The 26,538-nt window shown below is 36.6% G+C and overlaps 1 protein-coding gene across 2 annotated transcripts in view; it reads right to left on the bottom strand.

The window, feature by feature from the left end:
- Positions 1 to 26,538, bottom strand: part of PDZRN4 (PDZ domain containing ring finger 4) — a 389,260-nt gene that overhangs the window by 53,937 nt on the left and 308,785 nt on the right. The window lies entirely within an intron of this gene.

Here is a 26,538-nt window from a genome sequence, read left to right as displayed (position 1 = left end):
GATCTCTTCCCTAGCTTCCCCTTCAGTAGTCTCAAACTGTGAACAAACTGTGTGAACAAACTGTGTGAACAACATAGCATCTAAAGAAAGATCACAAGAGGTTGACAAGCCTGCACACAGTGGGGGATGGCAACGACTCTGACCTCCATCTCAATGATTAACTGAGCTTACTTCCTTTTTTCCTTTTAAAAGGTTTCATGGCCAATCAGCATCTTCGGAGGTGGTTTTTGGGGGGACACCAGAGTCCATCATTTCCCCAGATTGCCAACATTCTGATTACAGGCAACTTTCCTTTCTACCAACATTTGTTTCGCCCTCGTGTATTGATTTTCGAGCGGCAAGCGGCCAGACCTGATTCGGTAACATTTCCACATCTAGCCTGTGAGCTCCTTGATGGAAGACAGTATCTCATTTATTTTTGGCTTACCAATACTCAGCATAGAATCTGAGATTGCACACATTGCTCAAAAATATTTATTTCTGAACTTAACTGGGTCACCATGGTTACCAGAAGCTGAAAGGAAAACATCTTTATATCATAGAAGTGGGAGTCATTAAAACATCTTTGGGTTTAAAAACAAAATTTAATGACATATGAAAAATAAAATGTAAAAAACCTGCATGTTTAATTATGTATTATGGGAATACCATGATCTGTGTTGTATGCAGAAGGACTGAGACCTTAGAGTGCAATTTTATTTTATTTTCTGATTTTTTTCCAGCTTTGTTGAGATATTATTGACATATAACATGTATAAGTTTAAGGTGTGCAATGTGATGATTTGATATATGTATATATTGTGAAATGATTACCACAGTAAGGTTACTTAACTCTTTCATTCTGTCACATAATTACCTTTTTTGTGGGGAGAACATATAATATCTATTCTCCTAACAATTTTCAAATGTATAATACGGTGCTGTTAATTATCATCACCATTAGATTCCCAGAACTTATTCATCTTGTAGCTGGAAGTTTGTACCCCTCGACCAACATCTCCCTATTTCCCCCACCTCCCAGCCACTGGCAGCTACCATTCTACTCTATTAATTTGAGTTTGGCGTTTTTAGATTACACATATAAGTGAGAACACAGTGTTTGCCTTTCTCTGTCTGACTTATTTCACTTAGCATAATATTCTCAAGGCCCATCCATGTTTTGCAAATGACAGAATTTCCTTCTTTTTATGGCTGAAAAATATTTCATTGTATGTATACACCACATTTCCTTTATCCATTTATCCCTTGATGGACACTTAGGTTATTTTCATGTCTTGGCTATTGTAAATAATGGTGCAATGAACATGGGGGTGTAGATATCTCTTTGAGATAATGATTTCATTTCCTTTGGATATATACCCAAAAGTGGAATTGCTGGATCATGTGGCAGTTATTAGGGTGCAATTTAAAATCACTGACTACCATGTGCGTGAAATTGTAAAACTAAGGACTGGGATAATTTTCTCATGTCAGGTTTTTGTGAAACTTAAAAAGCAATGAAACACTTAAGTAATTTAGTAAATGTTGGCAAATTTTTCTTTAATTTGCTGTAATTTAAGTTTAATAAGAACATCTAATATTGTGCCAGGCCTTTCCTTAATCTGCTACATTCTAATAATTACCAAGTCTTCAAATTTGCTTCTGATATATATGCTTCCAACCCTGACTTTCATTTTTCATTGCTACTACTACTACTAGTGTTGTCCTTACCCTATTCTGAAAAGAAAACTTATACTTTTCATCTTACTTTTAAAATACACACACAGTAAAAAACCATTCAACACATAAATAATTATGAGAGACATGCAAAGTTGGAAGTAAAGGGCCAAAAGTTGAATGGGAGAAACTACCATACATTGATGCTGTCATAGACTAGCATCTCCTTTCCTGTTGCAAAACCCCAGAATGTATAAAAAAAAGTATATATTGAAAAGAATCATAACCATACTTTAAAATAAGAAGGGAAACCCTTGATGGATTAGAAACTGTGAGAAATCTCTGAAGGATGAAAAGCAGAAGGGATCACATAAAAGCCTGAAGCTCAAACAAGGGAGAATGAGCACCAAGGGTTCGATTCTAAAGTAACAGTGAACTAGCAAGGCTCTGGGCTGGGAGCCTCCAGACACACAGGAGGGTGGTGGCGTACTGCACACTAAGGATTCCTCCAGCTCCATTCTCCCTGCCAGCTTGGAACACCAAGAGCCACGGGGCAGTTTGCTTAACTCTCCCCAAAGCTCTAAGAAGTAAGCTTGTAGTAGCTCCAAACTTAGAGATAGGAAACTGAATTAAGCCCAGGTGGAGCTGTTCTGGAATTAGGAGGAAAGGCAGTGTGGTATTATGGAGACAAAGGAAGAAGAGCATTTCAAGAAGATACACATGGGCAACAGCACCAAATGCAGCTGAAAGGTTAGGGAAGTAGATGGTATAACTGGATTTGGTCATTCTGTTATTACCTGTCATCCTCATATCACATTTTAATGGACTGAGAAATAAATGAGATTTTTCAAAAGTGGCAGAGAGTCAAACTCCTCTTTTAACATGTTGCAGAAAAAGAATAGAGAAGATGAAAGTCAGAGATCCAAACAGCCTTCATTAAAGGTCATTTTTTTTTTTTTTTGCTTTTACATAAAGGACTTTTGAATGTGTTTGGGTCCACTGTGACACTCAGAGCATCTCTCTTTGTGTGCAGTTCATAACTCATGTTTCAAGGGTTTGCAGACCCTATCATGCATAAGATGTGGGGTTTCTTTTCTGAAGGTTCATTTTCTCCTTACTTCTCTTTTTATTTATTTATTTATTTTTGGAGTATAATTGCTTTACAATGTTGTGTCAGTTTCTGCTGTACAATGAAGTGAATCAGCTATATGTATACATATAACCCCTCCCTCTTAGACCTCCCTCCCACCACCCCCCATCCCACCCATCTAGGTCATCACAGAGCACTGAGCTGAGCTCCCTGTGCTTTATAGCAGGTTCCCACTAGCTATCTATTTTACACATGGTAGTGTATATATGTCAATCCAAATCTCCCAATTCATCCCACTCTCCCTTCCCTACCTCGTGTCCACATGTCGGTTCTCTACGACTCTGTCTTTATTTGTACCCTGAAAATAGGCTCATCGGTAACATTTTTCTAGATTGCACATATATGTGTTAATAAACAATAATTGTTTTTCTCTTTCTGGCTTACCTCATTCTGCATGACAGACTCTAGGTCCAACCACATCTCTACAAATGACCCAATTTTGTTCCTTTTTACGGCTGAGTAATATTCCATTGTATATATGTACCACTTTCTGTATCCATTCATCTGTCCTTGGACATTTACGTTGTTTCCATGTCCTGGCTATTGTAAATAGTGCTATAATGAACATTAGGGTACATGTGTCCTTTTGAGTGATGGTTTTCCCAGGGTATATGCCCAGTAGTGGGATTGCTAGGTCATATGGTACTTCAATTTTTAGTTTTTTAAGGAACCTCCATACTGTTCTCCATAGTGGCTGTATCAATTTACATTCCCACCAACAGTGCAAGAGGGTTCTCTTTTCTCCACACCCTCTCCAGCATTTATTGTTTGTAGATTTTTTGATGATGGCCACTCTGACCGGTGTGAGGTGATACCTCATTGTAGTTTTAATTTGTATTTCTCTAATAATTAATGATGTTGAGCATCTTTTCATGTGCCTCTTGGCCATCTGTATGTCTTTTTTGGAGAGATGTCTATTTAGGTCTTCTGCCCATTTATTGGTTGGGTTGTTTGTTTTTTTTTATATTGAGCTGCATGAGCTGTTTGTACATATTGGAGATTAATCCTTTGTCCATTGCTTTGTTTGCAAATATTTCCTCCCATTCTTTTTGGCTTGTCTTTTTGGCTTGTTTATGGTTTCCTTTGCTGTGCAAAAGCCTTTAAATTTCATTCAGTTCCATTAGTTTATTTTTGTTTTTATTTTCATTACTCTAGGAGGTGGGTCAAAAAAGATCTTGCTGTGGTTTATGTCAAAGAGTGTTTTTCCTATGTTTTCCTCTAAGAGTTTTATAGTGTTCAGTCTTACTTTTAGGTCTTTAACCCATTTTTAGCTTATTTTTGTGTATAGTGTTAGGGAGTGTTCTAATTTCATTCTTTTATATGTAGCTGTCCAGTTTTCCCAGTACCACTTATTGAAGAGGCTGTCTTTTCTCCATTGTATATTCTTGCTGCCTTTGTCATAGATTAGGTGACCATAGGTGCATGGGTTTATCTCTGGGTTTTCTATCCTGTACCATTGACCTATATTTCTGTTTTTGTGCCAGTACCATATTGTCTTGATTACTGTAGCTTTGTATTACAGTTTGTATTGTACTTTGTACTATAGTTTGTATTATAGTCAGGCAGGGAGCCTGATTCTTCCAGCTCTGTTTTTCTTTATCAAGATTGCTTTGGCTCTTCAGGGTCTTTTGTGTTTCCATGTGAACTGTAAAATTTTTGTTCTAATTCTGTGAAGAATGTCTTTGGTAATTTGATTGGGATTGCATTGAATCTGTAGATTGCGTTGGGTAGTCATTTTTACAATATTGATTCTTCCAATCCAAGAACATGGTATATTTTTCGATCTGTTTGTGTCATCTTTGATTTCTTTCAGCAGTGTTTTATAGTTTTCTGAGTATAGGTCTTTCGCCTCCTTAGGTAGGTTTATTCCTAGGTATTCTACTCCTTTTATTGAAATGGTAAATGGGATTGCTTCCTTAACTTCTCTTTCTGATCTTTTGTTGTTAGTGTATAGGAATGCAAGAGATTTCTGTGCGTTAAATTTGTATCCTGCAACTTCCACAAGCCTCTTAGATAGCCTCAACCACCAGAGGGCAGAGAGCAGAACCAATAACTACAATCCTGCAGCCTGTGGAACAAAAACCACATTCACAGAAAGATAGACAAGATGAAAAAACAGAGGGCTATGTACCAGATGAAGGAAAAAGATAAAACTCCAGAAAAACAACTAAATGAAGTGGAGATAGGCAACCTTGCAGAAAAAGAATTCAGAATAATGATAGTGAAGATGATCCAGGAGCACGGAAAAAGAATGGAGGCAAAGGTCAAGAGATGCAAGAAATGTTCACAGAAAAAGAATGGAGGCAAAGATCGAGAAGATGCAAGAAATGTTCAACAAATATCTAGAAGAATTAAAGAACAAACAAACAGAGATGAACAATACAATAACTCAAATGAAAAATACACTAGAAGGAATCAATAGCAGAATAACTGAGGCAGAAGAACGGATAAGTGACCTGAAAGACAGAATGGTGGAATTCACTGCTGCAGAACAGAATAAAGAAAACAGAATGAAAAGAAATGAAGACAGCCTAAGAGACCTCTGGGACAACATTAAATGCAACAACATTTGCATTATAGGGGTCCCAGAAGGAGAAGAGAGAGAGAAAGGACCCGAGAAAATATTTGAAGAGATTATAGTTGAAAACTTCCCTAACATGGGAAAGGAAATAGCAACCCAAGTCCAGGAAGCACAGAGAGTCCCATACAGGATAAACCCAAGGAGAAACAAGCCAAGACACATAGTAATCAAATTGGCAAAAATTAAAGACAAAGAAAAATTACTGAAAGCAGCAAGGGAAAAACAACAAATAATATAAAAGGGAACTCCCATAAGGTTAATAGCTGATTTCTCAGCAGAAACTCTACAAGCCAGAAGAGAGTGGCATGATATATGTAAAGTGATGAAAGGGAAGAACCTACAACCAAGATTACTCTACCCGGCAAGGATGTCATTCAGATTTGATGGAGAAATCAAAAGCTTTACAGGCAAGCAAAAGGTAAGAGAATTCAGCACCACCAAACCAGCTCTACAACAAATGCTAAAGGAACTTCCCTAAGTGGGAAACACAAGAGAAGAAAAGGACCTATAAAAACAAACTCAAAACAATTAAGAAGATGATAATAGGAACATACATATTGATAATTACCTTAAACGTGAATGGATTAAATGCACCAACCAAAACACACAGGCTTGCTGAATGGATACAAAAACAAGACCCATACAAGAGACCCACTTCAGACCTAGGGACACATACAGACTGAAAGTGAGGGGATAGAAAAAGATATTCCATGCAAATGGAAATCAAAAGAAAGCTGGAGTAGCAATATTCATATCAGATAAAATAGACTTTAAAATAAAGAATGTTAGAAGAGACAAGGAAGGAAACTACATAATGATCAAGGGATCAATCCATGAAGAAGATATAAGAATTATAAATGTATATGCACCCAACATAGGAGCACCTCAATACTTAAAGCAACTGCTAACAGCTATAAAAGAGGAAATCCACAGTAACACTATAACAGTGGGGGATTTTAACACCTCACTTACACCAATGGACAGATCATCAAAACAGAAAATTAATAAGGAAACAAAAGCTTTATATGACACAATAGACCAGATAGAGATAATTGATATTTATAGACATTCCATCCAAAAATAGCAGATTACACTTTCTTCTCAAGTGCACATGGAACATTCTCCAGGATAGATCACATCTTGGGTCACAAATCAAGCCTCAGTAAATTTAAGAAAATTGAAATCATATCAAGCATCTTTTCTGACCACAATGCTATGAGATTAGAAATCAATTACAGGGGAAAAACGTAAAAAACAAAAACTCATGGAGGCTAAATAATATGTTACTAAATAACCAAGAGATCATTGAAGAAATCAAAGAGGAAATTAAAAAATATCAATGACAATGAAAATGATATGAAATGACAATGACAATGACAATGAAAACATGACAATCCAAAACCTATGGGATGCAGCAAAAGCAGGTCTAAGAGGGAAGTTTATAGCTATACAAGCCTACCTCAAGAAACAAGAAAAATCTCAAATATAAATCTAACCTTACACCTAAAGGAACTAGAGAAAGAAGAACAAACAAAACCCAAAGTTAGCAGTAGGAAAGAAATCATAAAGATCAGAGCAGAAATAAATGAAATAGAAACAAAGAAAACAATAGCAAAGATCAATAAAACTAAAAGCTGGTTCTTTGAGAAGATAAACAAAATTGATAAACCATTAGCCAGACTCATTAAGAAAAAGAGGGAGAAGACTCAAATCAATAAAATTAGAAATGAAAAAGGAGAAGTTACAACAGGCAACGCAGAAATAAAGAGCATCCTAAGAAACTACTACAAGCAACACTATGCCAATAAAATGGACAACCTGGAAGAAATGGACAAATTCTTAGAAAGGTATAACCTTCCAAGACTGAACCAGGAAGAAATAGAAAACATGAACAGACCAATCACAATTAATGAAATTGAAACTGTGATTAAAAATCTTCCACCAAAAAAAGTCCAGGACCAGATGTCTTCACAGGTGAATTCTATCAAACATTTAGAGAAGAGCTAACATCCATCCTTCTCAAACTCTTCCAAAAAACTGCAGAGGAAGGAGCACTCCCAAACTCATTCTATGAGCCCACCATCACCCTGACACCAAAACCAAAGATACTACAAAAAAAGAAGATTACAGACCAATATCACTGATGAATATACATGCAAAAATCCTCAACAAAATACTAGCAAACAGAATCTAACAACACATTAAAAGGATCATACACCATGATCAGGTGGGATTTATCCCAGGGATGCAAGGATTCTTCAGTACATGCAAATCAATCAATGTGATACACCATATTAACAAACTGAAGAATAAAAACCATATGATCATCTCAATAGATGCAGAAAAATCTTTTGACAAAATTCAACACCCATTTATGATAAAAACTCTCCAGAAAGTGGGCAGAGAGGGAACCTACTTCAACATAATAAAGGCCATATATGACAAACCCACAGCAAACATCATTCTCAATGTTGAAAAACAACACATTTCCTCTAAGATCAGGAACAAGACAAGGATATCCACTCTCACCACTATTATTCAACATAATTTTGGAAGTCCTAGCCATGGCAATCAGAGAAGAAAAAGAAATAAAAGGAATACAAATTGGAAAAGAAGAAGTAAAACTGTCACTGTTTGCAGATGATATGATACTATACATAGAGAATCCTAAAGATGCCACCAGAAAACTACTAGAGCTAATCAGTGAATTTGGTAAAGTTGCAGGATACAAAATTAATGCACAGAAATCTCTTGCATCCCTATACACTAACGATGAAAAATCTGAAAGAGAAATTAAGGAAACACTCCCATTGTATCTTTGCAAGAATTTGTCCATTTCTTCCAGGTTGTCCATTTTATTGTCATATAGTTGGTGTAGTAATCTCTTATGATCCTTTGTATTTCTGAGGTGTCAGTTGTAATTTCTCCTTTTTCATTTCTAATTTTATTGATTTCCATCCTCTCCCTTTTTTTCTTGATAAATCTGGCTAAAGGTTTATCAGGTTTTTTTAATCTTCTCAAAGAACCAACTTTTAGTTTTATTGATCTTTGCTGTTTTTTTCTTTATTTGTATTTCATTTATTTCTGCCCTGATCTTTATGATTTCTTTCCTTCTACTGACGTTGGGTTTTCTTCGTTCTTCTTTCTCTAGTTGCTTTAGGTGTAAGTTTAGATTGTTTATTTGAGATTTTTCTTGTTTCTTGAGGTAGGATTGTATGGCCATAAACCTCCCTCTTAGAACTGCTTTTGCTGCAACCCATAGGTTTTGGGTCATTGTGTTTTCATTGTCATTTGTTTCTGGGTATTTTTTGATTTCCACTTTGATTTCTTCAGTGATCTCTTGGTTATTTATCAGTGCACTGTTTAATCTCCATGTGTTTGTGTTTTTTACAGTTTTTTTTTCATGTAATTGATTTGTAATCTCATAGAGTTGTGGTCAGAAAAGATGCTTGATACAATTTAAATTTTCTTAAATTTACTGAGGCTTGATTTGTGATGCAAGATGTGATCTATCTTGGAGAATGTTCCATGCACACTTGAGAAGAAAGTGTATTCTGCCACTTTTTGGTGGAATGTTCTATAATATTAATTAAATCTATCTGGTCTATTGTGTCATTTAAAGCTTGTGTTTCCTTTTTTATTTTCTGTCTGGATGATCTGTCCTTTGATGTAAGTGGGGTGTTAAAGTCCCCCACTATTTTCGTGTTACTGTTGGTTTCCTCTTTTATGGCTGTTAGCATTTGCCTTATGTATTGAGGTGCTCCTATGCTGGGTGCATAACTATTTACAGTTGCTATATCTCCCTCTTGGATTGATCCCTTGATCATTATGTAGTGTCCTTCCTTATCTCTTATAACAGTCTTTATTTTAAAGTCTATTTTATCTGATATGGGTATTGCTACTCCAGCTTTCTTTTGATTTCTGTTTGCAAGGAATATCTTTTTCCATCCCTTCACTTTCAGTCTGTATGTGTCCCTAGGTTGGAGGTGGGTCTCTTGTATACAGCATATGTATGGGTCTTGTTTTTGTATCCATTCAGCCAGTCTGTGTCTTTTGGTCAGAGCATTTAAGCCATTTACATTCAAGGTTATTATCGATATGTATGTTCCTATTACCATTTTCTTAATTGTTTAGGGTTTGTTTTTGTGGGTCTTTTTCTTCTCTTGTGTTTCCTGCCTAGAGATGCTCCTTTAGCATTTGTTGTAAAGCTGGTTGGTGGTGCTGAATTCTCTTAGCTTTTGTTTGTCTGTAAAGCTTTTGATTTCTCTGTCCAATCTGAATGAGATCCTTGCTGGGTAGAGCAATCTTGGTTGTAGGTTTTGCCCTTTCATCACTTTAAATATATCCTGCCACTCCCTTATGGCCTGTGGAGTTTCTGCTGAAAAATCAGCTGATTGCCTTATGGTGATTCCCTTGTATGTTATTGTTTGCTTTTCCTTTGCTGCTTGTAATATTTTCTCTTTGAATTTAATTTTTGTTATTTTGATTAATATATGTCTTGGTGTGTTTCTCCTAGGGTTTATCCTGTATGGAACTCTCTGCACTTCCTGGACTTGGGTGGCTATTTCTTTTCCCATGTTAGGGAAGTTTTTGACTGTAATCTCTTTGAATATTTTCTCAGACCCTTTCTTTTTCTCTTCTTCTTCTGGGACCCTTACAATTCGAATATTGGTGTGTTTAACATTGTCCCAGAGGTCTCTGAGATTGTCTTCATTTCTTTTCATTCTTTTTTCTTTTTTCTGCCCCTCAGCAGTTATTTCCACTATTCTATCTTCCAGCTCACTTATTTGTTCTTCTTCCTCATTCTGCTTTTGATTCCTTCTAGTGCATTTTTCATTTCAGTTATTGTGTTGTTCATCTCTGTTTGTTCTTTAGTCTGTCTAGGTCTTTGTCAAACATTTCTTGTATTTTCTCAATCTGTGCTTCCATTCTATTTCTGTGGTTTTTGGATCATCTTTACTATCATTATTCTGAATTATTTTTCAGGTAGGTTGCCTATTTCCTCTTCATTTATTTGGTTTTGTAGGTTTTTACCTTGCTCCTTCATCTGTATTTTTTTGTCATCTCATTTATTTGGTTGGGTGGGACTGTGTCCCTGTCTTACTGGTTGTTTGGCCTTAGGCTTCCAGCACTGGAGTTGGCAGGCAGTTGGGTAGAGCTGAGTCTTTGTGCCAAGATGAGGACCTCTGGGAGACCTCACTCTGATTTATATTCCCTGGGGGCTGAGGTTCTCTGTTAGTCCAGCAGTTCAGATTCGGTTCTCCCACCACAGGAGCTCAGGCCTGACCCCTGGCCTGTGAACCAAGATCCCACAAGCCATGCAGTGTGGCCAAAAAAAGAAAGAAAAAAAAAAATGTAGCAGAACAATAACAAAGAATAAAAAATAAAATAAGATTAGAAAACTAGCATATATATTAGAAAAAATAAATATATAAGTGAAACAACTACTGGAAGGTAAAACAGAACTGCTGTAGCAAAAAAAAAAAAAAGGCCAGAAAAGGCTTTGGCTGTGGGGGGTGGGGTTTAGACTCAGGACTTGTGTGGCAGGAAAAGGCACTTGGGGGGTGGGGGGCGGGGCTTAAGCTCAGAGAGGCAGGAGGGGCCCCGAAGTGCCTTTGGCATCGGAGTGTGGAGGATCAGCTCTGGGACCACAGCAGGCTCACTGGGGCCCGACTGGGTGGGGGAAACACTAGCCATGTTCCTCCCCCATCCTCTTATCCCCTAGGATTCCTCCCCATTCACCTCTACTCTTCTTCCCCTCCTCCCTCCCTTGCCCGCAGGACCCACACTGCCAGAGGGGGCCCAGGAGTGCAGAGGACCAGGCCTGGGACCCCAGCAGGCTCCCTGGGGCCTGAGTGGGTGTGCAAAACACTAGCCCCATTCCCCTCCAATCCTCTGAACTCCCGAGGGTCTTTCCCTGTCCCTGTTCATCCCCTTGTGGTGAGTGGGACTCTCCAGCTGTGGGAACCCTTCCCCTTCCCCAGCCACCCCTCAGGGGTGCTGGTCCCATCCCGCCTCCACTTCTCCTCCCCCTTTGCTCCCCCCATGTCCTACCCAGTCACTCGGGGGTTCCTCCCATCCCCTTGGGTGTCAAGGTCCCTCACCAGCATCTGGTAGGTGCCCTAGCTGTGAGGAGACGTCAACTCTCTCTCTTTCCTTCTTAAATATTCTTCACTCAAGGTGATGAAATTGAGACTTACAATGGTTAAATGATGGAAAATACATATAAATACCCACACGCAAAATATAAATATAAATATATATCCCAGTCACTGTACTACAGGTTCTCATATATTATGTCATTTAATCTTAAGAAATACTTATTGTTAATATTCTTTTCTTCACACAGATGAGGAACCTCAGGCAGCAAGAGGTCACACAAGTACTAAGCAGTGGAGTTTGACTTGAGCCCACTTTAGGCTGATTCCTAATATATCTAAATATAATTTTTCCTCCAATCAGAGTGATATAATTAGGCCTTCGTTTGTGAGTAATACCATTTTTAAGGGTTTTCTTCCAAATTAATCGGTAGGTTATTTATAAGGGACAAAAATGAGGACCTAATGAAGGTAATTTATTTTGTACAGTTGGAATATAAGCAAAATAATTTGGGTGTCAGAAAATCTTCTAGAATCTTTTTCAGATGATTGATTTGATATCTATAAGACATTGATCACCTTCATTACTATATTACAGAAGTCTATACTTTGTTATATGGCTACTATAGTTATGCATGTGTTCAAGACCTATAAGAAAAGTGACAAGAAATGACACTAAAAATAACTTCCCCACACCTGAGAGAAGTCCCTGAGAGAATATCTGGCTTTCTCTTCTTTTGACAGACATAAAGAATACAACCTGCATATGGAATGGCGAGTCTGGTTTTGAGCTGGGATAATGTGAATGCATTTCCTCCTCTGAGAATCAGAGAGTAAAACTAACTGAATATTCACATGTGCTGCCACCTCTGTGAATTACTATGAGTCCTATAGTTTACCTATCCTACATCAGGTTTTATTGCATTACTAAAAACTGTTTAAGGTGAATAAAAGCATATCATTGGACATTTTTGGACCTTTAAGTTAACACAGAAGAAAGTCAGTAATGGGAACTCTGATGATCATCTGGGATATCTGAAGGAGAGAAAAAAGGTTTGAGTCCCTTTCACTTTCATTTTGTAGGAAGAGATTATATTAATTTCTGTGCCTATCAGACAGGAAGTGATTAAATCATTCTTAACTACAAACAGTAGTGTCTTCACTCAGGGAAATCACAGTTTTCTTATGAATTTCCCAACTAAATTCTCTCATGTTCTTTTTTTTTTTTTTAAAGAACTTAAAGAACTTTAAAACATTAAAAGAATTTAAAACTTTTGCTTAAGGGAATTCACAACTGCCTTTATTTGGCAGGTACTCACGTATAAGTGAATGGAAGAAAAAATTCTTTAAGGATTATGAACTCCCTGGCTGCAAAAAGGCTCAACAGCTGTTTGTGGATTCTCTAGTTACTCATAAACATCCCCTCAAAACACACTATGGTTATTTAGGACTTTTAGACTTCTCTCAGAAGATAAATTACGAGTGATCACTTTTTAGGATGTGTTAGTTTGGGTTTGTTTATAAAGGAAAAGTGAATTATTGAGTATGTGTTCTTTTCTAGAGTGTATAATTTTCAAGAGTATAACATATGCCAAAGGGGAATATGAATAAGGAAACAAAATAATGAATATCTATTATTTTTGTTATAATAAATGTTTTGCGCTTTTTTTTTAAGAAAAAGAAGAAATTTTTGTCCAGCGTCTGCTAATAAGTAACTGTGCTAGGTGAATCTTTAACCTTCATGGGCTTTAGTTTTCTCTGTTAAGTAAATCAGATGTGCTTCTACAGCCTTCCTATGGTTCAAATTCCACCATGTCAAAGATGCTCCATATAAGTGGAAACCAAAAGAGACCAAGAAGAGTTATATTTAGATCAGAAAAAATAGACTGTAAGTCAAAAGCCATTACAATAGACAGAGCAGCTCATTATATAATGAAAATGAGGTCAATTTGTCAAGAGGATATAACAATTGTAAAAATATACATATGTAGCATCAGGGCAACTACATTCATTAAGCAAATACTAAAAGACCTGAAAGGAAAGATAGAGAACAATACAATAATAGAGGGGTTCAATACCCCATTTTCAACAATGGACAGATCATCAACAAGAAATCAATAAGGAAACATTGAAAATCAGTAAGGATATGTTGAAAATCAATAAAGCAACATTGAACTTGAAATACAATTGACCTTTGAACAACACAATTTTGAACTACAGGGGCCCACTTATGTGTGGACTTTTAAAAAATTAAAGTGTATTACAATACTACACAATCTATGGTTGGTTGAATCTGTGGATGTGGAGCCATGGATATGGAGGGCTGATTGTACAGTTACACACTTTTATATATATTTGACTGCATGGGGCAGTTGGTGCACCTACCCCCCCTCCCACTGTTGAAGGGGGAACTGTATACTTTAGACCAAATGAACCTAATACACATATACAGAACATTCAATCCAGAAGCTGCAGCAGAATACACTTTTATCTCAAGCACACACAGAACATTGTCCAGAGTAGATCATATGTCAGATCACAAACCAAGTTTGGCAAATTCAGAAGACTGATACCACACCAAGTATCTTTTCTGACCACAATTGTATAAATGTAGAAATCAATAATAGGAGGAAAGATGGAAAATATACAGATATATGGAAATTAAAGAACGTACTGCTGAACAATCAATAATGAAAAAATAAATAAAAGAGGAAATCAAAAAATTTCTTGAAACAAATGAAAATGGAAACACAATATGCCCAAACTTACAGGATGCAGCAAAAGCAGTCCTAAGAGGAAAGTTAGTGATAAATGCTGACACTAAGGGGAAAAAAAAAAACTAAAAAAAAAAAAAAAAAAAAAAACCCACCTAATTTTACACTTCAAGAAACTAGAAAAAGAAGAGCAAACTAAGCCTGAAGTTAGCAGAAGGAAGCACATAACAAAGATCAGAACAGAAATAAATAAAATAGAGCCCAGAAAAACAAGAAATTATCGGTGAAAGTAGGAGGTGATTTTTTTAGAAGATAAAAAATGGACAAACTTTTAGCTAGACTAAGAATAAAAAGAAGGAAAAGTCAAATAAATAAAATCAGAAATGAAAGAGAACACATTATAATTGAGATCACAGAAATACAAAGGATCGTAAGAGGCTACTATGAACTATTACACTCAACAAATTGGATAACCTTGAAAATATGGATAAGCTCCTGGGAACATGCAATCTACCAAGACTTATCACGAAAATATAGAAAATCTGAACAAACCAATAATAAGTAGGAGATTGAATCAGTAATCAAAAACTTCTCAACAAAGAAAAGCCCAGGACCAGATGGTTCTTCTGGTGAATTCTAACAAATGGTTGAAGAAGAATTAATGTCAGTACTTCTCAAAATCTTTCAAAAAATTGAAGAGGAAAGAACACTTCCAAACTCATTTTATAAGGCCAGCATTACCCTAAAACCAAAATCAGATAAAGTCACTACAAAATAAGAAAACTACAAGCCAATATCCCTGATGAATGTAGGCACAAGAATTCTCAACAAAATACTAGTAAACAAAATTCAACAGCACATTAAAAGAATCATACACCATGATCAAGTGGGATTTATCCCTCAGATGCAAGAGTGGTTCGGCATACTCAAATCAATAACTGTATACACCATATTAATAGATTTAAAGATAAAAATCATAAGATCATCTCAATAGATGCAGAAAAAGCATTAGACAAAATTCAACATCCTTTCATGATTAAAAGCTCTCAACAAATTGGGTATAGAAGGAATGTACTTCAACATAATACAGGCCAAATATCACTAGCTTACAGCTAACATATTCAATGGTGAAGGGTTGAAAGCTTTTCCTCTAAGATCAAGAACAAGACAAGGGTGTCCTCTCTCATCACTCCTACTCAACACAGCACTGGAAATCCTAGCCCAAGTAATTAGGCAAAAAGAAGAAATAAAAAGCAGAAAGGAAAAAGTAAAGTTGTCTCTGTTTGTGGAAGATATGATCCTATATACAGAAAATCCTAAAGATCCCACTGAAAACTATTAGAATTAATCAGTGAATGCAGTAAAATTGCTGGATACAAAATCAACATAGAGTAATCAGTTCCGTTTCTCTACACTAACAATGAAATAGCTGAAAAAGAAATAAAGAAAATATCCTATTCACAATAACATCAAAAACAATAAAATTCTTAGGAGTAAATTTAACCAAGGGGATGAAAGATCTGTACACTGAAAACTGTAAGACTTTCGTGAAAGAAATTGAAAAAGACACATATAGGTGGAAAAATATTTCATGTTCATGGATCAGAAGAATATTGTTATGTCCGCATTATCCAAAGCCATATATAAATTTAATGCAATCCCTATCAAAATTCCAATGGTATTTTTCACAGAAATGGAAAAAAACCTTAAAATCTGTATGGATCCAGAAAATATCCCAAATAGCCAAATCAATCTTGAGAAAGAAGAACAAAGCTGGAGGCATCACACTTCCTGATTTCAAACCATGTTACAAAGTTATAGTGATCAAAATAGTATGATGCTGCTATAAAAACAGACACATAGACCAGTGGAACAGAGTGAAGAGCCTAGACATAAACCCAAGCATTTATGGTCAACTATTATTTGACAAGGGAGCCAAAAATAATCAATAGGGAAAAGACAGTCTCTTTGATAAGTGGTACTGGGAAAACTGGGTATCACATGCACAAGAATGAAATTGGGTCCCTATCTTATACCACTCACAAAATTAACTTCAAACAGATTAAATACTTAAATATAAGACCTGAAACTATAAAACTCTTAGAAGAAAATATGAGGACAAAGCCCCTTGACATTGGTCTTGGCAACTATTTTTTAGTTATGACAACAAAAGCACAAGCAACAAAAGCAAAAATAATTAAGTGGGACTACATCAAACTAAAAACTTTCTTTACAGAATAAGAAACAATCAACAGAATAAAGAGGCAATGCACAGAATGGGAGAAAATATTTGCAAATCACACATCACATAAAGGGTTAGTATCTAAAATACATAAGAAACTCATACAGTTCAACAGCAAAGACAACAAGAACAACAACAAAACCACAAATAATCTGATTAAAAATGGGGGTAGAAGCCTTGAATAGACATTTTCCTAAAGAAGAGATACAATGGCCAACAGGTAGATGAAAAAGTGCTCAACTTCACTAATCATCAGGGAAATGCAAATCAAAGCCACAATGAAATATCAATCACTTCATACCTGTTAGAATGGCTATCGTCAAAATGACGGATAACTAACGTGTTGGTGAGGACGGGGAGAAAAGGGAATCCTAGTGCACTGTTAGTGGGAATGTAAATTGGTGCAGCCACTATGAAAACCAGTATGGAGGTTCCTCAAAAAATTAAAAATAGAACTACCAAATGATCCAGCAATCCTGAAGGAAACAAAAACAAGATATCAAAGAGATATCAGCACCCCCATGTTCATTACACCATTATTCACAATAGCTAAGATATGGAAACTACCTAAGTGTCCATCAATCCATGAATGGATACATAAAATGTGATATATATGTGTATATATATATCATACATACACATGATATGCACACACACAATGAAATATTATTCAGCCATAAAAAGAAGGAAATCCTGCCATTTGCCACAACGTAGATGGACCTTGAGGGCATTATGTTAAGTGAAATAAGTCAGACAGAGAAAGGCTATACTGTGTTCTCACTTATATGTGGAATCTAAAAAAGCCAAACTCAAAACCAGAGAGTAGAATGGTGGTTGTCAGGGGCTGGGGGTTGTGGGGTATGAGGAGATGTGGGTCAAAGGTACAAACTGCCAGCGATAAGGTGAGTAAGTTCTGGGGATCTAATGCACAGCGTTTTGATCATAGTTAACAGTATTGTGTTATATACTTGAAAGTTGCTAAGAGAGTAGATCTTAAATGTTCTCATCACACACATAAAAATGGTGATCATGTGAGGGGATGGATGTATGAACTAGCCTTATTGTGGTAATCATTTTGCAACATATGCATGTATCAATCATTATGTTGTATATCTTTAATTTATACAATGTTATATAGCAATTATATTGGGCTGGCCAAAAAGTTCATTAGGGTTTTTCCATATCTTACAGAAAAATCCGAACAAACTTTTTAGCCAACTCAATATTTCAGTAAAGCTGGAAAAAAATACAGATAGATTTCAGTATAAATCACTTCACTGTAGCTTTTCATGATAGCCAAGAAAATCTGGAAAAATAAGTACCCAACAAAAAGGTAAATTTTCAGTTATAGAAAAAAAACAATGTACATAAAGAGGGAAACACATTAAATGTGGACTGTGGTTAATTCAGGTAATACAACTGCGGATAATGATATTTAAATTTTTTATTTTGGACTTCAAACATATAGATGAGATTTACCATAATTCTTGGCCCATCTGTATTGTACATGCAAGTTTCCCCTTTACCTATATTAGATTATTTAATACATAGTGAATACCGGTGGGCTCACCACATAACTGAGAACTAGGGCATCACCGATAGCTTATGTCTTAAGGGAGAAAAGGGAGAACAATATGCCAATACAAAACACATCCTCTTTAAAGACTCCAACATTTTTTTCAGAGATAATAAATTGGTGGAAAAAAATCCAAACTAGAATTATTTTCTGTATTTTTCTAATTAAAAAATAAACACTGTATTTAAATAAAACCATTTGTTTCTAGTGCCTACAGACTGCATCTGACATTCTGAATCGGCAAATGTATATGAGTTAACTTGTTCTAAACACTAAAGCTAAAGCCAGGACGAGAGGGTGTGCTGCTTGCTACAATTGGTACAACAGACCAGACTATTGTACAGTCTGTACAGACCAGAACAACTACTCACAATGTGTAGCCTTACGTGTGTGTGTGTGCTCTCTTTATAAAAACCCATAAAGTGTCGGTTGATATGTTTGAAATGTTAAAATATTTGTAAAATTTTTAAGGATTTGACTATGCATTTGTGTCACTTTGCTTGTGTATTACATGGAAGAACTAGATGCTGATAAATCATTCCATAACCAACACTGGTGGCCTCACAGAGCTCACATGTGAGGATGCTGTGATTGAAGAGGTAAGTGGTCCCCTCAAGAAACAGAGCTAGACTGGGACCGGACTCCTCGTTTGGATTCCTTTCACTTGATTACATTGCCTCTGAAAGGAACACAGGAATGCTTATCTGTGATTTGCTTTATATTGGAAAAGATAGCTCTTCTTTCTTTGTCCCTATGAAAACTGTTCTTTGAAAGCAGAATAGAAGTCATTGGGAAAATATGATTTCATATGCAAATGTTCACCTTAAACCTAACCTTTCACGAACACCTTTCAGTAATGCAAGGAAATCATACGAATGTGTATCACTGAGTATCTTCAAACAAAAACTGAATGTCAGCATTTTGATAAAATTCATATACGTAGCGTAAGGAATCTTCATTTTATATCTAGATTCCTAGTCAAAGAAATATGCCCTTGGTTACATTGTTTAATCACCAACTTGGAAGGTTCAATATGCTTTTCATTGTTTTCTTAGGAAATAAAATTTAGTGTTGTCATAATCAGTGAGGCAAAAGACAGATTTGCCTCATATTTGTTTTATGAAATTACATGACCAAATTAACAGCCATACTAATCTCATTTCTTTCAGTAAGAAATCTAAAAGAATTACAATAACTTTGATGACTATTTCCAACTTTGTGGCATTTTCTCTCTAGTCACTCCTTAAGAAGGCCTTTTTTTTAAATAGAAAGTCATGACTTAGGAAAATTGTTCAATTTAGTAAACATGGGTATTCAAATTAGGAACTTCTGAGTCATCTCTGCTTGGACTATTAGGATTATATGAAATGGGATTACAAAATCTCAGACTCCATTAAGGCTCAACAAATATAAAGACTAGGACAACCATACAAGGTATTGTGCAAAAGGACATTTTTGAAAATGGAAGAGGATGCTATTCATAATTAAATTTGAATAGTAGTCGTACATGGAGACAGTTTAGGGCAAACCAGGGCATATGATTATCCTAACACAAACTGAACCCCAGTCATTCTTTACCTACGTAAATTAGCATGTTTATTTACTAGGGTCCTCCAGCTTATAAGTTTGGGGTAAAACACGCACATATTCTTTGTTAGAAAGGCAACCAAAAACATCCAGATTTTCTTCTTTTATGATCTGGCACAAGTGTATGTTAACTGTTTAACAACTGGGCTGTTAGCTGAATTATTATGGGAAAAAAAACCAAAGACTTTCACACTTTATTTCAAATTTCTCTTCTACATCAGCTCTCTTCTTCCTTCCCTTCATGTAACCCTTTGTATTTGTTTTCAGGACTCATAAAATAAGAACAGTAGCAGCAATGGTCAATACTTTGTTCACTTATCAAGCAAATGCTGCTGAGTGCCCCCCATGAACTAGGGCATGTGCTAGGCTTTCCAGGTGATATAAAGATAATTAGAAGTGGTCACTTCTGTTAAGAAATAAAAACTATTTAGAAGAAAAAGATAAGTACATAAATAACTATAACCCAGGAAATCACGACAAAAATATTTATAGAATGTAGTAGGGAAGTTCAGTGGTGGGAAAGCGATAGTGAGAAAGGTGTTTCAGGAGCAAAGAGGCCCATAAGTAAAGGCACAGAGAAAGGAAAGCACACTGCTAGAGTTTGACCCCAAGATACCTGGAAAAATAGGGTGATGACAGACTACAAAGGATCTTCAATGCCAGTCAGAGAATGTTAGAGTTAATTCAAGGAATAGAGTCCTACAACATGATGGACAGGGGAGTGATCCAATGAGAAGTGCATTTGAGAAGGACTGGTCAGGCATGGGAAATAGGACGGACGGCAGACTAGGGACTGGCCCCTGGAGACCAAGACATAGACTAGAGATAGAGGAATGTCCTAGACAAGGGAGGAAACAGTCGTGATATAAAGGAGAAACATGCCACAGAAAGTCTGGACATATAAGCCCCAATATATGACAAACAGACTGGTTTGGCCTCCATGATTAGGATTTTAATCTGATATAATTGATATGGTGAACTGAAGTGAAGATGCTGGTGTCATTACTAGACACTTCGCTAAACCAACTCCAAACTGACAGAACAGCATCTTATCTTAAATGTTCAAAGTAATAAAAATATGTTCACACTTCATCTAGATTAATTTTCAATTCAGTACATTTCCCCAAAGAATGAAACTTATTAAGATGATTCTTTTTTTAATGGATGATTTTATTGCCCCAGTGGTAAGTGGTACAAAGTTATTTTAAATATTTTATTAATAATTCTAAAATGGGACTAATAAGTGGAAGGAAAGGGATTGGTGAACTATAAAGCATCCATTCAATTTAAGAATTCTGAAGATTCTACACTTTCACACTCTGCACACTATTTTCTCTTTTCCCTAATATCTACCACAGTGTATGGATAACATATAGTCTCTTTATGAGTTATGTTGCATACCCAAACATATTCCTGCTACCACTGTTTTTCAAGCTCCTTGATACATTCCTCAGAGACTGTAAGAGTCAGAGCTGTCTACCTGGGGAGACTGTCAGTTCTCTGTCCATTATAGTGTTTCACAGATTTGCTGAATGAACCCTTGATGAGGAACTTACAAACGGGGTATAGGAGTGGATTAGAGAACATGTCAAATTCATATCAAATATGAGATTCTATGAGTTTATAAGATATGATTAGCAGAAGTAAAATTTCATGGATACCATTAAAAATCTATCTCACTGCATATTTCTTTTTATTTCTCCCTATTTTAACCCTTTCCTTAAAAATGTTTAACTGAAACAAAAATGGCACTAGAATTTGAACCCCTGACATAAAGAACAAGCACCTTTGTTCAGAATAGCCAAGATATGGAAACAACCTAAGTGTTTGTCAATAGATGAATAGATAAAGAAGATGTGGTTATATATATATATATATATATATATATATATATACACACACATATATATAATATTTAATAGTCCATTGTATGTGTATGTATATACATACAATGGAATATTATTCAGCCATGAGAAAGAAGGAAATTCTGTAATTTGTGACAATGGGGATGGACCTTGAGGGCATTATGCTAAGTTAAATAAGCTAGGTAGAGAAAAAAAATATGCATGTTATCACTCATGTGGAATATAAACAAAACAAAATAAAGTCAAACTCTTAGAAACAGAGAGTAGAAAAATGGTTTTCAGGGGCTAGGGGGGTGAGGTAAATAGGGAGAGGTCAGTAAAACAGTACAAACTTTAAAAGAAAAAAAGAACAAATAGCTATTAGGAAGGGAGAGGATATCTGTTATATCTGCATGGTGGTCTCAAGCTCCTTTCCAATTCCCTTGTGCAGAAGGTGGAAAGGGATTGTGCTGCTCAAAGGTTGGTCCATGCAGACAATAATGGGACTCCTCATATATTCCTGCATCAAATATTGAGCATCCACTATGAGACAGGTGATGTGAGGCAATGATGAACACACAGGTAAGGCCTCTGCCCTCACCGCCTAGAAAGGAGCCACACAGCGCTATATGTGCACACTAGGGAAACTTTTCTGAAAGTTGGCTCCCAAATCATGAAGTTGCTCAAAAAGATATGATTAAAATCTCACTAATGCTTATCCTCTTGTTAACTACTTTTTTGAATGAACATCTTCCTGATTCATAATTCTTTTCTTTAACTATGCAAGAGAGGGATTATATACTTAAATTCTCACAAATATTCTGCACATATTCACAGGAATCCAGCTCTGGGAAATACATTTTGCAAAATGACACTTCTCAGCATAGCACAAGGGTTTACTTATGCTTTACATAAGAACTGCCAAGAGGAAGCTAATTAATATGCTAAATGCTCTTTCTTGTTTGTAGATACTAGCCCAAGTTTGAGTTTCAGTTAACATTATATAGAACTCTGACACATACTTGTCTTTCTCTCTTTTCTACCTTTAATACCTCTCCAAGCAAACTTCTAAATTCTCTTTCATAGTGATGACAATGTACACACAAAGGTAACTCTATGTGCACTTAACTCAGGCTATTGGGTATGCTTCTTCAGCTTAATCTTAGGGGGGAGGAATAAAAACAACTTCAAGCAGCATTTCTAAATGATAAAAATCACCAAGCTCAGAAATGTTGCTTAGATTACTTGCTTGTCTTGGCTAACATGATGTTTTATACTATCCAAATGTTGTACTTATTAATTTTCTGACTCTCCTCTATCAACACTGAGTTTTGAGAATTGATGGCAAATGGTGCAGAAAATTCAGCGTCTTCCTTGCATTCCAACAGTAGCAAACATACCTTTATTAGGAGTTGGACAAAAGAGCTCTGTTTTCTCAAAGCCTTTCCCTTTAAATTATTTCTGGTAAAGGCCGGATTTGAGATCTGCCTCTGACTTGCTAAAGGCTATTTATGATTTATTTCAACCTTTAGCTGGCTCTAGGAAAAAAAAAAAAAAAAGAACAAAGTTGAAAATACAGAAAAAGGAGTGCTTAATCCTTGGTATTTCAGTGGAAATAAGAGTCGGCACCCTGACTCTTATGATGGGTGCATTGAGTGAATTTTGATATTTTTATTTTTTCCCTCAAAAATGAAATTAAAATCCTTTACATTTTTAATTAGAAAACAGTGCCATCATTTTTTAAAAAGATCAAATTTCAAGCTGTGAGTCTTTTAATACAGGCTGGTCTGCTGAGACTTTTCTGAAGCACAAGGGGGAAATTTAAAACCCAGTCAAATAATTTTCTGAGGCAAAGTGGTGATAGGCCATGGTGAGATATGGGTGTCATAAAAATTTCATAGTGGTCCCTAACACACCAGAGTCACCATAGCATTGACACATTGACTATAATATCTCCAAAGAAGCATTTGCTATCTATCATGGCTCTGAAGGGAGCTGTTACCATCTATCAACGCAATAATCTGCGTGTTAAAGAGTCCCTAAATATGTATTTACAAGATAGTCAGATCTGTTTTGGTCTATTGGGTCAATAATCCACACACTAAAAGTCCCTAAATATGTATTCAGAAGATAGACAGATCAGCTTTGGTTCACTGAGTCCATAGTAAGTAGGCCTTTAAAAAGGTGCCTAAATAGTTGCATAGTTTGTTTTTCAGCAAGTTCAGAAATTCAGTTCTGTACTCTTTTTGTCTTTTAAGAGTAGATTTATTATGCTAGTTCCAGTGGATGCCAGAAGCTGAGTTTCACTCTGGCCTATGATATTTTGCTTTCGAAAAGTCAGAAGAAAAAACCCGCCCGAGCACAAACGATATTAAAGCTACGAGGCGAGGAATGGAAGTGCAGACACACAGGCAAAGCCCTCCAGGCCAGGCTGAATGCTGTGCTTTCAGACTATGTCTTACTCCTGCCTCTGTCACCGGTCAGCTTCCAGCCTCCCCCCACCCTCCTCCGACTGCTCTGCTGGAGGCTCTGCTTGCCCATCTTAAAGCTCATTTCGGCAGCAGAGGGATCTTACGAGGGCTGCAGAACCCAGCCCTGCTCTCTGCCAGCTACTCATTCTGAGTTCACCTCCTACCGCTGCCCGTCGCCCTTGCCTCTGCCCCCAGAGCACACCGGCCTCTGCTGTTCCTGGAGCCCACCAGCTGTGGTCCTGCTTCCGGTCCTTTGTACCTGCCCTTCCCTCTGTCTGGAAAGCTCCTCTCTCAGAATCCACAGGGCTAGCTCTTTTACTCTCTTTAGGTCTCTTATGAGAGAGGCCCTCCCTGACCACCCGGTATAAGAGAGCAACACCTCGTCCCAACACCATGCATTTCCTTCCTCTGTTACCCACACTGCTGGCTACCCACTAGCAGTTAATCACCATCTGATATAATACGTCTTTACTTACTTGTTTCTTGTCCATCTCTTTCTCCTAAAGGTTAAACTCCACTGGGGCAGAGGCTTCATCAATCCCAAACTTAGATAAGAACCTGGCATATTTTTTTAACTGCTCATTAAATATTTATGGTACAACTGAATGAAAGCAGATGGAAAGGAGTCCTGTCTCTACTTTTCCGATCGCCTATTGATGTGTTTTCATGTTTAGGTTGAAGAGGAATGAGTATCTCTTTCTGAGATGAAGTCTTCTGTGTGGCCATTAGACCTCTGTTTTCCATAATACTCTCTACGTGGCACAAAACGGGTCCTTCCTGAAGGACCACTGCACCCACTGCATCCCCACAGCTACTGGGTTATAACAGAGTTCCTGGAGGAGCTGGGGTCATCTGAGCCTGTCACAGAAACACTTGACCAGCCTGCTTCTAAGTGTAATACTGTGTAAAGGCAGCATTTCTAAATCTCCCTGTCCACAGTCAGCTCTGGTGATAGCAGTGGACTGACTAGATCTCACAGTCTCATCTGATGCCAACAAGAGGGATGGCGTGTGGCACTCTGCCACGTTAGCATAACAGACTGAGGTGTACTGGGTAGAGCCATTCTCGCCTAAGCTTGGTCAGTTATCCTTGGGGTATGCCCCAGTGCCTCCACCCCTACTTTTAGCCATGCAGATATTCTCAAATGTATCCCTTCTCAAGACTGAAGCCTGTCACAGTAACTTCTTCCTTATTTAAATTTCATGGGAATATTCTTTATTTCAATAACTCAGAAAGGTGACTTTGGCAAGAGAATCACAGCTGACAGCAAAGCAATGACTATGGCGGTGTGATTAGTAGAGGCTGCAGGCTACAGAAGGCCTGTCTGAGCATTTACCACTGTCATCACACTGATGCTGGCTTCTACTAGGGACTGACATTGGTCGGAAAAGAGGATGCAGTTCAGCAATAGTAAGCACTATAGAATCTGTCTGTATTGTAATAGTCAAAGATATGCTAATTAATTAAAAGAATTTTTACTGTGAACCTGCTTAGCCTAAGCAAGTCTTTCTCCCATGTCCTCCCCTAGCACACAGATGTATTTTAATAAAGCTTTAAGGCACAAATGAAATAAAAAGCTGAAGTGATCTAGATAAATCCATTCCCCAAACCCAAAGCAATTAATTAACTGAAAGAAAAACATTATTTAATCTTGAATTATTTGGATAAGTGACTCTGTAATTTATTTTGCATGAATGGGCAAAACTTAATGGCTATTTCAGTGTATACCAGTACTTAAGCAGACTTACAAAATAAAACTTTTCAATCTAGTTAATGGAGAGGAGGGGATAAGAAATTAACATGAACAACAGCAACAAAACCATCAACTCAGATACTAGGTATCATCACACACCCTTCCAAATTCTGGCTGAAAAGAAATAATGATTTCTGTAATCCCCAGCAATGACTTTTGCAGGGGCAAGATTTCAAATAAACATCTATTTGCTTTAGGTGAGCTTCACTGAATCGGCCTTATTTGATTTCAGATCCTCCTAAGGGAAGAGATTTCAGGATTTCCTGGTTGTAAAATGGAAAAGAACATTTTGCTGAACTTGTATGACAGCATCGAAAGCATTAAAAGGGCAGATAATCACAGGTTCTTTGCCTGTTTACCAGAGCTTCTTTACCTCCTCAATCTACTTTATTTCCAAATGTCAGAGTAGTCTGAAACCTTTCAAAGATTTATAGACTGCAGAAGCAGAGGAAATATTAGGATAAATTCTTTAACTTTTGTGAAAGCTTTTAAGTAATTAACAGATGGGCTTTTGGAGTTGTTTCATAACACAGTACAGATACTCTGACAGGTACCGTGTGAAGGCTAAACATGGTTTAACAACAAAGGACATGAGGTCATCTCTCAATCTAGAAAGTCAGGGAAACTGCTCTTTCAAGTACTTGAGTCATAAAGAAAAAAAAAAAAAAATTGAATTTGTGAAAGGGAATAAAAATAATATAAGATTTAGTTTATCAGTTAAAATCAAAATACTACACAATGAATGAAAATAGTAAATACAATCTCGGTTTTAAATATAATTTCTTTTCCAAACTCTACTTGGAAATTCTCTTATATTACAGAAAGAAGAAAAAAAAATGTAGCTGCCATAATATTATTTATAAAAG

Source organism: Balaenoptera borealis, assembly GCF_965194805.1.
Source record: "Balaenoptera borealis genome assembly, chromosome: 13".
NCBI lineage: Eukaryota > Metazoa > Chordata > Mammalia > Artiodactyla > Balaenopteridae > Balaenoptera > Balaenoptera borealis.
Note: the sequence above shows the minus strand (reverse complement) of the source record. Positions and strands in the feature narration are given on the sequence as shown.